General features: G+C 36.2%; 1 long non-coding RNA gene across 1 annotated transcript in view; it reads left to right on the top strand.

Moving 5' to 3' along the window:
* The first annotated feature begins 507 nt into the window (after nucleotides 1-507).
* The window catches only part of LOC123880603, a 32,538-nt gene continuing 18,973 nt past the window's right edge, over nucleotides 508-14,072 (top strand). Inside the window, exons 1-3 of the long non-coding RNA XR_006799297.1 lie at nucleotides 508-518; nucleotides 7,133-7,139; nucleotides 13,670-13,734. This is a non-coding gene — a long non-coding RNA (uncharacterized LOC123880603). The remainder of the gene's footprint in view (nucleotides 519-7,132; nucleotides 7,140-13,669; nucleotides 13,735-14,072) is intronic.

The following is a 14,072-nucleotide window of genomic DNA, read 5'->3' as shown; positions in this document are numbered from 1 at the left end:
ATATTTTTTGTGTTCTTTAATGAGAATGAATGTAGAGTTACCTATAACAAGTAACACAGTTGTTATACCTAGGTAACTCTAAAATGTATTCTTTATTACACATAATATGTCTTGTAAGTGGGTACTGGGTAGGTAGGTAGGTACTTGACATCTGTGTCTTCTTTGTTTGTGTAAGTGAACCACTTAGTAGGATAAAATATACAATAAAGTCATCCTAATGTCAAACAAATAAAATTACGTAAGTGCACTTAGAACTTTTTAACGTAAGTAGGTACTTAATAAAATTTCAAAAATGAGTCGCCAATCGTCATCCTCACATAAACTTTATACAGTTTACAGAGGATGGCTATTGGCTATCTGTGTTTCTAAATAAATATGTACCTACCTACTAAATGTTGTGAACAATAAAGAAAAAAGGTAGGTACCTGTATTGTTTAACAATGCAGAAAGCGATCAAATTCAAAAATTACGAAACAATTTTTTAACTTTAACTATTTCCTTTAAAAAGTCGTAAGTGTGTTTACGTCAATTTAGTCAGGAGACGTAAACACACTTACGACTTTTTACAGGAAATAGTAAAAATTAAAAATATTGAATTAAGTGAGAACTCTGAATATTATTGATTATCTAGCACTCATATGATTTCCGTTTTTTTTTGATATTATTTATGTAATAAGTAGGTACCTTCTACCTATCCATTTTTTTTATATTGAAAATGTTACAATAAAACGTAGGACAGCTAGCCTCATCTAATTACTACACAAATCATGGCCGCAAGGATTAGTGCCAAGAATACTGGCTGCATTCCCGCGCTGTACAGCCAGGCTGATCCTTTGCGCAAAAATGAACAAGCTCTTCTGTCACCAGATTCCTAAGGCCATTTATTAACTGAGATTAAATATCTCATAAAAATTTTTTAGCACTCCATGGTACCTAACTACTACTTATTGGTTATTGTATCTAATTAGTTTACCTACATATTTTGCACGCCATACATAAATGGCAAAATGTGAAGGACCAAGGACCTGTCAATATACCATCACTGTTACTCACATTTCGCAAAATAAATAAATCATCATCATTTCATTTCATGGTCCCAGGGTCTCCACGACAAAAATGTAAAACCATTTAAAAAAAATATCCTAAATGCAAATGCAGATAGGTATAGTACGCGACAGGTCAACATGGCAATCGGAGTGGGAACGCCCCGCACACCCGTACAGCCCCCGCCGCGCTAACCCGGTGCGGGATAGCGCGGTTGAGGTGCGGGTGTGCGGGGTGTCCCTCCACCCCGATTGCCATGTCGACCTGGCGTAGCTACTATACTTACTGTCGAGGGCAAGGTAGACTTTAAACTATACGACCGCACGGAGAACATTTTTAGGGTTCCATACCTCAAAAGGAAAAACGGAACCCTTATAGGATCACTATGTTGTCTGTCTGTCTGTCTGTTTGTTTGTCAAGAAACCTATAGGGTACTTCCCGTTGACCTAGAATCATGAAATTTGGCAGGTAGGTAGGCCTTATAACACAAGTACAGGAATAAATCTGAAAACTGCGAATTTGTGGTCACATTTTGTGTTTCAATTTTCAAAGTAAGATAACTATACCAAGTGGGATATTATATGAAAGGGCTTTACCTGTGCATTCTAAAACAGATTTTTATTTATTTTAATGCATAATAGTTTTTGATTTATCGTGAAAAATGTTGGAAAAAATACTCGAGTACGGAAACCTCAGTGCGCGAGTCTGATTCGCACTTGACCGCTTTTTTTGAGCTAAGTATGGCCTACTTAGTACCTACTACTTACGCTACGAATATGTGTCTATGTTTCATATTATTATATTAACCTATTTATATCCTTTAGTACCTGACCCGCCCCGACTTCACTTGAATGAAAATTTTAAAAATCGATGAGGGGGTAGAATTTCTAAAAATCCTGAAACAGATAGGTACCTATTTCTTTATTTCATGGATAGGCAAACTTGAACATGTGTAAATTAAAAATTTATAACACCGCCGACAAGTGAAGTTTACAGTAACTAGAAAAGAGCTGATAACTTTCAAACGGCTGAACCGTTTCAAACAAAAAAACTAAATTAATATCGGTTTATTAGTTTAGGAGCTACGATGCCACAGATACACAGATACACACGTCAAACTTTTAATACCCCTCTTTTTGGGTCGGGGGTTAAAAAATGATTTTGATTGACTTTCATTTTCATACCCTATTTAATCCTTTTGGGGGTGTTATTTCAAAAATCATGAAAAATGTAAGTACCTATCTGTTTCCTCATTTTTAGGGTTCAGTACCTCAAAAGAAAAAAGGAACTCTTATAAGATCACTTTGTTGTCTGTCTGCATGCCCGTCTTCCATCTGTCCGTCTGTCCGTTTATCCGTCTGTCTTAAAAAATTATAACACCCCCGACAAGTGAATGTTACAGTAACTAGAAAAGAGCTGATAACTTTCAAACGGTTGAACCGATTTTCTTGAATGATAGCTAAGAACACTCTCGATCAAGCCACCTTTCAAACAAAAAAAAAACTAAATTAAAATCGATTCATTAGTTTAGGAGCTACGGTGCCACAAACAGATACACAGATACACACGTCAAACTTATAACACCCCTCTTTTTGGGTCGGGGGTTAATAAATGTTAGAAAAAATGCAAATGAAAATGAAAAGCGGTTGATTATAAATTGAGCAAAAATTAGTATTATATAGGTAGGTAGTACAACGTAGGAAAAATTTAACTTATGGGAAAAAAAATTGGAACTCTAGTATTAAAAGTGACATAACTGTAATTTTCAATATACCTACTCCACTACTTGTAATAGAAATAACTAAGTAGGTATTAGAAAATGCAAGTAAGTATCATTCAAACCTACTTACACCTACCTAAAGTGATAGATTAAATTAAATTATTTGATAAATAGAGCTAAGTTAAGTACTATTAATATACCTAATGCTTTTAACTTTGTAAATAATTGATTCCAGTTTAGGAGATAAACTTGTACGGTCTAAGGTTGAGACACTGAGATCTATGTATAGAGCGCACTTTGACTTCGCTCAGACGTAAGACATTGTTAAAACGAGACAGCGTTATATTGATGGTATAAATCTGTCTCGTTTTAACTGACACTTAAGTCTGAGCAAAGACAAAGTGCAATCTATAGATTTTAGACTACTGGCTAATATCACCTAAGCACCTAGAATCTTTAGCAGCCATAGCTTTTATAGAAGTTCAAGCTACTCTATTACAGTAGCTATGAAATGTGCAAATACTCATTCAAACGCTCGAGCGTCTCTGAGAATCTCGTTGATATAATAATTCTTTTGCAATTAGACATTGTAAGGTCTACATCTCCTGAGGATGCTCCGGTGTCGGGGCGAAACGCGCGTCGAGTGGTGTTGGAATTTGTGTGGTGCTGCGTACCATACAGATTTCGTTGGTTTGGCGGATTAAGTATAGCTTTTGGTTCCTTGTATATCATGGACTTCCGCAAAATAACACCTGCTTCTATAATAAATCTCATTGGAGGCTAAGCTGCTGAAATCAGTTGCTCAGCTGCTGAAGAGAATCGCTTCGAGATAGTTGCTAACAGGCGTCCAATCTAAGGCTGAGATCATTTTGATCAAAGCGCACTTTAAGTTTGCTCAAACTTAAGACACTGTTAAAACTAGACAGCGTTATACCTACCCGTGGCATAAAGCTGTCTCGTTTTAACAGAAACTGAAGTCCAAACAAAGTCAAAGTGTGCTCTATAGATTTCCACCTAAGAGATCAATGTTATAAAAATCCATACTAATATTATAAATGCGACTGTCTGTCCGTTTGTCTGTCTGTCTGTCTGTCTGTCTGTTTGCTACGTTTTATACATCGATGGTTTTCACGGCCCAACCGCTGAACCGATTTTGATGAAATTTGGTACAGATATGGGCTACATCCCGGGGAAGCACATAGGCTACTTTTTATCCCGGAAAATCAAAGAGTTCCTGCGGGATTTAAAAAACCGAAATCCCGGGCGAAGCCGCGGGCATCCTCTAGTACCTAATATTTATCTACATTGTAAAAATATCAATCAAATCTCACACAATATGCAGTCGAGTTCTAATTTCTTACACTCAAAACATGTTTCACGTGTAAAGGATGAATGGTTAGGTTGGTACTTGGTAGGTACTAGGTCATGATCAACCTATTGCCGGCCCACTACTGAGCACGCGCCTCTCTCAAAGCGAGAAGGGTGTAGTGACCACAGTCTGCCACGCTGGCCTAATGTGAATTGGCAGACTTCACACACCCTTGAGTATCATGGAGAACTCTCAGGCACGTCATATCAACATATCACGACACTAGGTACCTACCTAGTTTTTGTTAATCAAAATTGATGTAGATGTTTTATGTTAAAGGTACCACAGGATCAATAACTAAAAACCGATAAATTATGGTTTCTAAAATAACATAAGTTCTTAATAATTATAATTAACTGAAGTATTATATTTTTATTTAATAACTAAACACAACAAAACAATTATCAGGTTAAATGATAATTAGGACACAAACCACCAAACTTATTCAGAGACGTTGAAGTTCGTAGAAGACGCTAAGTTCATAAAACTTTCAAGTTCCAAAGTTCGCAACAAAATTGATTAAGTACCTGATATGAACTGAAAATCTCGAAAATGTCTCTGAAATTAATGAGGATGTAGTAGGTGTGTAGGTAAGAAAAATATTAAGTTGATGTACCTAGGTATAGTGCGTAGACGTGCTGCAGATTCCACCTACAGACCAGCCTCGGCCAATTAGGTAGGTATTTATCAATACATGTTGACGATGTTGAATTTGCTTCGTATTAGTGCGGAGTTACGTATACACTGTACACGAGCGTGATAAGAATGAGATAAGAGACATGGAAAATGTCGCCAGCAGAAAATTAACAAAGAAAATCGCAATGATATGATTGTAAAGCTTTTAGGTTAGTTATGGCGCGCAGCGTCACTCACCTGAGTTACCCTCGTGGTCGGCGGCGGTATCTCGGGCTTCGGTCGGCGGTGGTATGCCAGATTCTGCTGCCAGCATTGGTCGTTATATAATATTTATGAGTGTTGCGGTGGCTAGTACGCGGGCGCACGGCTCACGTCGACGCAGAGCGCTGCCGCATTGTGTTCTATACGATTATACGTATATGCGCGGAAGAACTTCTTGCTGGCCCCCTTCCCCACCTCGGCCTGCTATGTTCGGCACCCAACTGTACAGGGTACAGGGCTACGGACTACACGATATCGACTCAAATGAATAAAGACAGCTTAAACTCAGCCCTGCCGAAAAACCAAACGAACAAGTTAAACCTGCTCGATGCGAACGCGAAAATACCTCACGAAATACGAATATACGAGTAGGTAGAGCTAAGAGATAACCGTTGAAAATTCTTATTGGAAGTTTTCGGAAAAAGGTTTTTAATATTTACTATTATCTTTGTCAAAGTTTCACTCGGTCTTTATTGTGTGGTTCACTACGATCAACAATTTGTACCCGTCACGTGTGGTTCGTCATAATAATATAGGTAGGTAGTAGGTACCTTGGTAGGTATAAACGTTTCTTTATTCTAATAAGTAATCTTTTATGAACTGTGCTTTTGAATCGTCAAAAGACTGCAACGGTTCGGAATGGCATTCCGAACTATTCATTTATGGTCCCTTCATATAAGAAAACGGATGAAAATTTCTCGAACTTTCGAACTTTATTTAAAAGTTTTTCATGCATTTTCTCTGTCAATATCGTAGATAAGAAATTTTTATGAACTTCTGATGAAATTCTTGTGAAATAGGTACGTAGTTTGTATAGATTGCTAGGTTTTTCTTTGTCCGGTAGCGCTATTGTTGTATTTCTATAGACGTATCGCCTTGACTGAAGGATGCACTCGTGCCTTAGTTGAGACAAGTCCAAATCGGTTATGATGCCGGGCTAAGCCAGCCCTGAGTTAGTCAGGGTTAGCTTGCCCAGGTTACGCTTACCAGGGTAACCCAGGTATAAGCTTAAGCTAAATTAATTTAAATTATTTTAAAATCATTTTTAACCCTCGACCCAAAAAGTGGGGTGTTATAAGTTTGACGTGTGTATCTGTGTATCTGTCTGTGGCATCGTAGCTCCTAAACTAATAAACCGATTTTAATTTAGTTTTTTTGTTTGAAAGGTGGCCTGATCGAGAGTGTAATCCAAGAAAATCGGTTCAGCCGTTTGAAAGTTATCAGCTCTTTTCTAGTTACTGTAACCTTCACTTGCCGGGGGTGTTATAAATTGATTTACACTTGTTGTAACTGACTTCGCGATAACAATACCGATACAAGTAGACATGCGTTTTACTTCACTGACAAAGAAAATGTTTCTGTAATATAATGAACAAAGGCAATAGATAAAAATAACATAATATGATTATACTCATTGGTACCTAACACGTAGAAACTTACTACATTATATAGGTACAACACCTTTCAACGGAAAATGCTTGTCCACACGTCACTCAACACTAAGTACAGAACGGAAAATAATTAATAATTGCGGCATTGTTGGATTCATCTTTTCATTTCGCTTGTTACCTGCAGGACAGACAAGTGCTTACATGGTGAACGAAAGTAGGTACATCATACATGCTATTATTAATCCGACCCATTGAGTTATAGACCATAGAGATGCAGACCTTATACATAGAGTCCCACCTCATGATTAGAATGACGAGTCTATATTTGGAAATATTTTACCTGCTTTGTACCTGTTTTTAACCCCCGACCCAAAAAGAGGGGTGTTATAAGTTTGTGGCATCTGTCTGTGGCATCGTAGCGCCTAAACGAATGAACCGATTTTATTTTAGTTTTTTTTTATTTGAAAGGTGGCTTGATCGAGAGTGTTCTTAGCTATAATCCAAAAAAATTGGTTCAGCCGTTTAAAGTTATCAGCTCTCTTCTAGTTTTCTTGTAACTTTGTAACAGACCGTTAGGTTCATAATATTATGTCAATTGACAAATGACTAGCTGTCAAGATGGACGTTGCCTAGATACATAATTATTGATGATTAAACGAACTTACCTGAAGTGAAGTTCTATCCCAATTATACGAGTTGCTTCGTCCGAAGAGATTAGGTATACATTGTAGTAATACGTCAAAGTATTGCCTTTCTAACCACTTATTTGAAAGCAGAAAATCTGCAGTTCTATTTTTTGTATTTTTTGTTGGTATCACTGGAGCGTTCCCATCTCATTTAGTTGAAAGCCTGCCTGGAACATTAATATTTCACTTATCAGGGGTCCTAGGGCTGGGAGGGACCTAATCTCTTCGGACGAAGCAACTCGTATAATTGGGATAGAACTTCACTTCAGGTAAGTTCGTTTAATCATCAATTATACCTCATTGCTTCGTCCTTTGAGATTAGGTATACATTGTAGATTTTGAAAGATAGTGAAATATTAAAACACTTCTAGGTGTAATAATATTGTATTTATATTATCAATTTTGACAAGCAAAATAAAGCCAAAAATAAATAAAAGATATTATCATAATTACGGTTACTTCATCCGTATTTAAGTAGATACTTAGTGATTTTTATAATCACTGTATTATAAGTAAAAATAAAATACTTTTAAAGCTGCTGATTCAAATTTATTTTACTTAAAATAAATTTTAATCAGCTGCTCAGTGTTCCAGATTGATTTATGAATAATAAATAATAATAAATAATAGGAGTGATAGAGCAATCTGATTAGATTGATCACATTGAATACCTCTACGATAAACTCTGGCACACAGCATAGAGTTGCCCACGCTAAGGCCGCTGTATTTCGTATTAGGTATATCAATATTGATACCTTTACTGTGAGCTGCGGAGGTAGCTGCATGCCTGACGGAATAAGCGAAAAAAAAATATATAGAAGTATTATATTTTTATCCACTGACTGATACTGTTCGTAGATACCGATTTATGCGGACTCTTAAATCTTACTATTGTAATGGGGCATTTTTTTTTTATTTTTTTTTTTATTTCGTAGGGGTTACATTCTATCGATGTATTCTAACAATTTTTCTGCTGGATAAAGTTATCTTCGGTGAATGTTTATTAGAAAGGAACATTTAGGCAAGGTTGAGCTGAATCTGGGTATGACGATCTTGTTAGGTCATGTATTTCGACTGATGTTTGTTAAATTAATATTATTATTAACAATTACACTACGTATCTAAATTAATTTTCAAAATATGGTTTGCACCTTATGTGTAATTATACCAGCATGAGTAATGTGACGTTAATCAAATATTCTAAATTCAAATTGTTATTTGGATTCCAATTAACAAAAATTCTAAAACTATGGACAGATCTCATGGTGTAACAACATCAAATCTTGGGACTGGAGGACGATGAAAAAACAGACGTTACTCTCGAACCTAGGATCAACGATAGAGCTGAGCCATGGCTGTGTTTTATGAACCCATCAAGCTTATAGCCTGACCGGCTAATTCAGATAGACATTTTCATCGGAGTTGACGCTTCATAATATACAATATACCTTTATTTCAGGACACAGAGTTCGTTCTGTCGTGTGCGCCTATTTTTTTTTTTTTTTTTACAAAAAACTAACCCAACACCATCTTGCGAAGTTGATCATAATATATACAAAGATGACGGTGCTACGCTCCTCTCTACCTAGTAGTACCGTCTTGATAACTTCCATGCAACCAACATAATATGCAATCAACAGGGTGGCTGAAACAGATAATGCATTATCATTATGTCTAAATTGAATTTAGAACCGAACAGAGAAGGCTCTGAAATGGTGGAAACCAGGGGTTTTTTTTTTTTTTTTTGATGCAAAAAAAAAAAACCAACATGTGGTTGCCCTAAGGCTGGTACTATTTATTTAAATACATGTTCTTCTAGTTCCCGTTTCCCGTTGTTTTTTAAACTAATGTATGAAGCGAACACAAATCTCCTGTGAGCTTCACAGCATAATTATAGATTTTTATATTCTCGTAAGAAGTGGACATCTAACTCCATCTATATAGTTAAATAGGAAAGAGAGCACTTTATTGTCGTACGCAATAAAATGCCTTTTTTTTTTTTTTATAGATTCCATTTTCTGAAAACCTGAAAGTCCAAAAAAAAACAGTCAGTAATTTTAGCTACTTCATATGTTTGACAGATTCAAAACTAAACTCAGAATCCACTGGCCATCGGTGGTCTTCTCACAGCGTGTCGCCCCTACCCTATATCGTTAGGATCCGAAAAAAATAAAATAATTCTAGACAGTCTATTTTGTCAAATAGGATTGACTGTCACTTCGATAGATTTTTACCATTATGTAAATAATCCTGCAAAGACTGTGCTGAATGCTGATGTGTCAATGCTGAGCTATCTTAGTGATTTGCATTACACAACAAGATATTTAAAACATCTTTCTAAGTCATTAACAACGAGTTTTGTATGTAAATTTAGCTCTTGATTGATTAAATATCATTTTTCTTCAGACGGGTCAACGTATTTTTTTTTTTTTTTTTTTTAATCAGGTAATTGCAATATTTGCGCACAGTAGGTACTCGGGCTGTACAGCTCTTTTTTACATTGATGATAAATCTTAAGAACTCTAAAGTATTTATTGTTTGTAAAATAATTTTAGATAACCCTGATAAATTTTAAAAATCAACTATATCTTGTAAATATATGTTATGTATATACCTAGTTGACAAGTAACCCAAAAATCTGAGTAAATACATAAATCACCGGCTTTAGTACTCGTAGTTTTGTAAAGACGAGAGGCGGAAAGTATATTCAGACCAAAATAGTAAACCATTAAATTGGAATAATTCTCGTTCATTTTAAATCGTAGATACTTTCTATAGATAGGTAGTAAAATCTTTTATAACTCCTAAGAAATAAATCTAACGTGGCCATCCAACTATTCATTGATGTAGTTGTAATTGACCTTAATGTTGTTATGTAAGCACCCACTCGTTTAAGAATTTTAGACTTATTATAAGTCTGTTATTTCCATTGGATTTATAATAAAAAATGAAAAGAAGGAAACGATCCTTCACACGAATCACATTGTGATAAGTATAACTTCACTAAACATAAAGTCTATGATATTATATTCAGATGATAGGAGGCATGCTGGGTCGTGAGATTAAGATACTGGTTTTAGAAATGGAATCCCGTATCCTCTTACCCACAATAGTATGACTGGGTCATTAATTAATTGCCATTAGTCCTAAAAGTAGAATGAACGTTCCTGCGGAACGTACCGGGTGCAGCGACGAGGGTCCCCGGTGACACTGCCCGCGCCCGCGGCGCGGCGACTGTCACAGCTGCCGTGAGCGCGGTGACTTCATGGGTTCGTACTTCGTATATAATCGTTGCTCTCGCTTGTTGTATTGCCGGGAGCGGATGCTCCTGGTTTAAAGTCTGGATAGGAGCCGGTGTCGGCTTCTGCGTTGCAGGAGGTTTTCTTGCGGGTGGGATTATTCATATCTTGGCACCGGATCATAATATTACAAGCCCGAATGTATCGGCTAGCTTCACGCTGTATAAGACACAGTCTATTTCTGTATGAGCTGATCTTTAATATTTTTCTTTATTAAAAAAGAATATGAAGTTTTTTCTTGTCATAGATTCGTTGTGCTGGGTATCGCACATCAGTCTGGCTGGATCTTTAATAATAATTAATTTACGGACTGATCACTTTATTCTAAAGAGAAAAAATGAGTGAGAGCTTCCTCATGAGCATATCCGATAAAGCGAAGCGAAGACTAGTTTTTTCTTGACGATGGTTTAATTTTATGGTTGACGTGCTTGGCTGCGTTTCGACAACAATCATTGGCACTAACTCGGGTTCGAGTTGTAATCCGTCTGTACAATGGTATTATAATAATTTATAAACAAAAAAGTGTAGGTATTTTAAACCATCTACCCTTAACTTTTCTATCAGTAGCGAAAGGGTACATCCTTATTAGAAGACCGCAACATAAATGTATAAACTATATGAAGGTATGAAGAAGGTATTTAATATGCGTAAATCTCAAATGATCTCATTTTTACTCGATAATAGCACTTGATATCTCATGATTCATGTAGACACATTTCATTCACAAATAATAATCAAAGTAAAGGTAATAATATTCCTTTTTAAATGTATTCCATCACGATAATATTTTCAAAGCTTTCGGAATTCCAAATGATGTGAAGGTAACATCCCCATGAGATGTACACAACACCGATTGGAAATTGATATCATTCCATTAGTCTGATAGGTAACGTTTTACTGTAAATACCTTCATGGTCTGGGCTTCCAAATGACGTGAAGGTTACATCCCCATGAGATGTACACAGCACTATTGGAAAGTGATGTCATATCATCACCAGTGTGATACGGAAATAGTTCTAGCAACTATTCACAATATCAGCATTTCACTGTTAAATACCTTCATGTTCCGGGATTCCAATTAACGTGAAGGTCACATCCCCACAAGATGTACACAACACAATAGGAAAGTGATGTCATATTCTCAGTGTGATACGGAAATAGTCCTTGCAACTATTCACAATATCCCAAGAAATAAATAACATTTCACTGTAAACACCTTCATGTTCCGGGATTCTAATTGATGTGAAGGTCACATCCCCACAAGATGTACACAACACAATAGGAAAGTAATGTCGTATTTTATTAGTGTGATATGGAAATAATCCTAGCAAATTTTCACAATATCCTTAGAAGTAGGCAACATTTCACTGTAAATACCTTTTTATTTCGGGATTCCAAGTGACGTATCATATATATCATATCACTAGTTTGATTCGTAAACAGTCCCAGAAGCTATTCATAATATGTTTAGAATTAGGTAACACGTCTTCACTGAAATACCTTATGGTCCGGAATTCCAAATCACGTGAAAGTAACATCGCCATGTTGTCATATGTCAAGGTAACATCGCAATGTACAAAACATTAATTGCATAGTGATATCATATCACCAGACACTATTATAATAAAACCTTATAACATAAAAATATGTAACAAATAAATAAATAAATAAATCACTATCGTTTTGGTGACTACGCTTTTGTAACGTTTTTTAAAACTTGAATAACGTGGTGATCGGCGAGGCACTAAAACGCGAATGAGATGGGAACGCTCCAGTGATACCAACAAAAAATACAAAAAATAGAACTGCAGATTTTCTGCTTTCAAATAAGTGGTTAGAAAGGCAATACTTTGACGTATTACTACAATGTATACCTAATCTCAAAGGACGAAGCAATGAGGTATAATTTATTTGAAAATGATGTTTTGGAAAACTCAGGATACTTTGTCGGGGGTGTTATAAATTTTTAATTTACACTTGTAATCTTGTTAGATTACAGCAAGAATTCCTTCTTTTATTCTCATCGTCATCGATGACGCTATACGTGCTCACTACTAACCTCTTAGATTGACAAGAGTTAGGCCAAAGTCTATCATGATCGCAAAATGCGGATTGTCAAACTTCACTCGCCTTTTGTGAGCATCATAGAGAACCCTCAGGCATGCAGGTTTCCTCACGATGTTTTCCTTCACCGTTTAAGCAAGTGATAAATTGCTAGAAATGCCCACAACTCCGAAAAGATAGAGGAGCGTGCGTAGGGTCGAATCCCCGATCTTCCGAATAGAAGGCGAACGTTAACCACTAAGCAATCACCGCTTATATTTTATATAATATTTAGATAGTGATCCTGAATACAAAAAGAAAAATGACAGGTTTAGCACGACTGCTAGTTCTGTTTATTTTCTTTCACTGATTAGATTGAAGTTATTTTATGGAACTTCATCACCAGTATTATACAAGTATTATATCAACTCCCTGCTCTTACCTATTTACAGAAAATAAAATTTTCTTAGTAAAAATTGCCATATAGGCATAATTTAGTGACCTACATTTGTAGTGGACAGTTTAAATGAAAATTCAGGGCAGTCATGCAATTTTACTTCAGACTTAAAATTATGTTTAGGCCTTTAGGTAGGTCTCTATCAAGTCCCTGTAGAGTCCTATAGTCCTGTATAAGTATATAGGTACTCGTAATATAGCCAAGTATGCGCGAATAATGCTTGTTGAAGGCCTGACAACTTAACGATTCAAATTACTGGCAATTGTACCACTTTCCGTTACGCACTAAAAGCTGGCACTAAGTGCTTCGAATAAATTATGTTTATGCTAAAGCTCGTACCTACCTAACATAGGTAAAAGCAGCAAGTAGGTAACAACTAACAACGCACTCCTTTAAGACGTGGGATGGAGTCTACTCAAATAAAATTAAAATTGCGTATCCGAAGAATGCCAACGGGACCCTGTACTAAGCCTCCGCTGTCCGTCCGTCTGTCCATCCATCTGTCTGTCTGTCAGCGGGCAGTATCTCATGAACCGTAACAAGTAGAGAGTTGAAATTTTCATAGAGTGTGTTGAGACAGCTACTATAACAACAAATAATAAAAAAATCAAAATGGCTGCCATGCAAATCAAAAATAAATTAAATATTACATAGTGTTAAAACTTTCTCACGATGGTACGGAACCCTTCAAGTGCGAGTCTAATTCGAACTTGACTGGTTTATTTTGATGTTTAACCCAATCCTGCCGCCCAGGATACCTAAGTGGGAAGGGAGTTGAGCTAAAAACAAGAAACGAGTTGGCGAGCAACGAGAAGCGAGTGTGTAGTTGTGATAGTCTTGTCGCTTTGTATGACCTAGTTTGTAATTAGTGAATATTTAATTTATTCTACTACACAGCAGCTATTACTCGCGGCTTCGTCCGTGTGATAATATTATAATTTATAACTTAGGTATAGCATGCTTATAGCTGTAATTTTGGTCAGAATTGAAATGTGACATCCGTGAATGAAGATTTTTGATAATAACTCAAAATTTAAAAACTCCCGACACAAAAACCTCTATAAGAAAACCAGAAAAGCGCTGATAACTTTCAAACGGCTGAACCGATTTTCTTCGATCTAAGAACACTCTCGATCAAGCCACCTTTCAAACAAAAAAAAAAAAAC

The sequence above is a fragment of the Maniola jurtina genome, chromosome Z (genome assembly GCF_905333055.1).
Source record: "Maniola jurtina chromosome Z, ilManJurt1.1, whole genome shotgun sequence".
Classification (NCBI taxonomy): Eukaryota; Metazoa; Arthropoda; class Insecta; order Lepidoptera; family Nymphalidae; genus Maniola; species Maniola jurtina.
The sequence above is the reverse complement of the archived record's forward strand: the minus strand, read 5'-3'. Positions and strand labels throughout refer to the sequence as shown.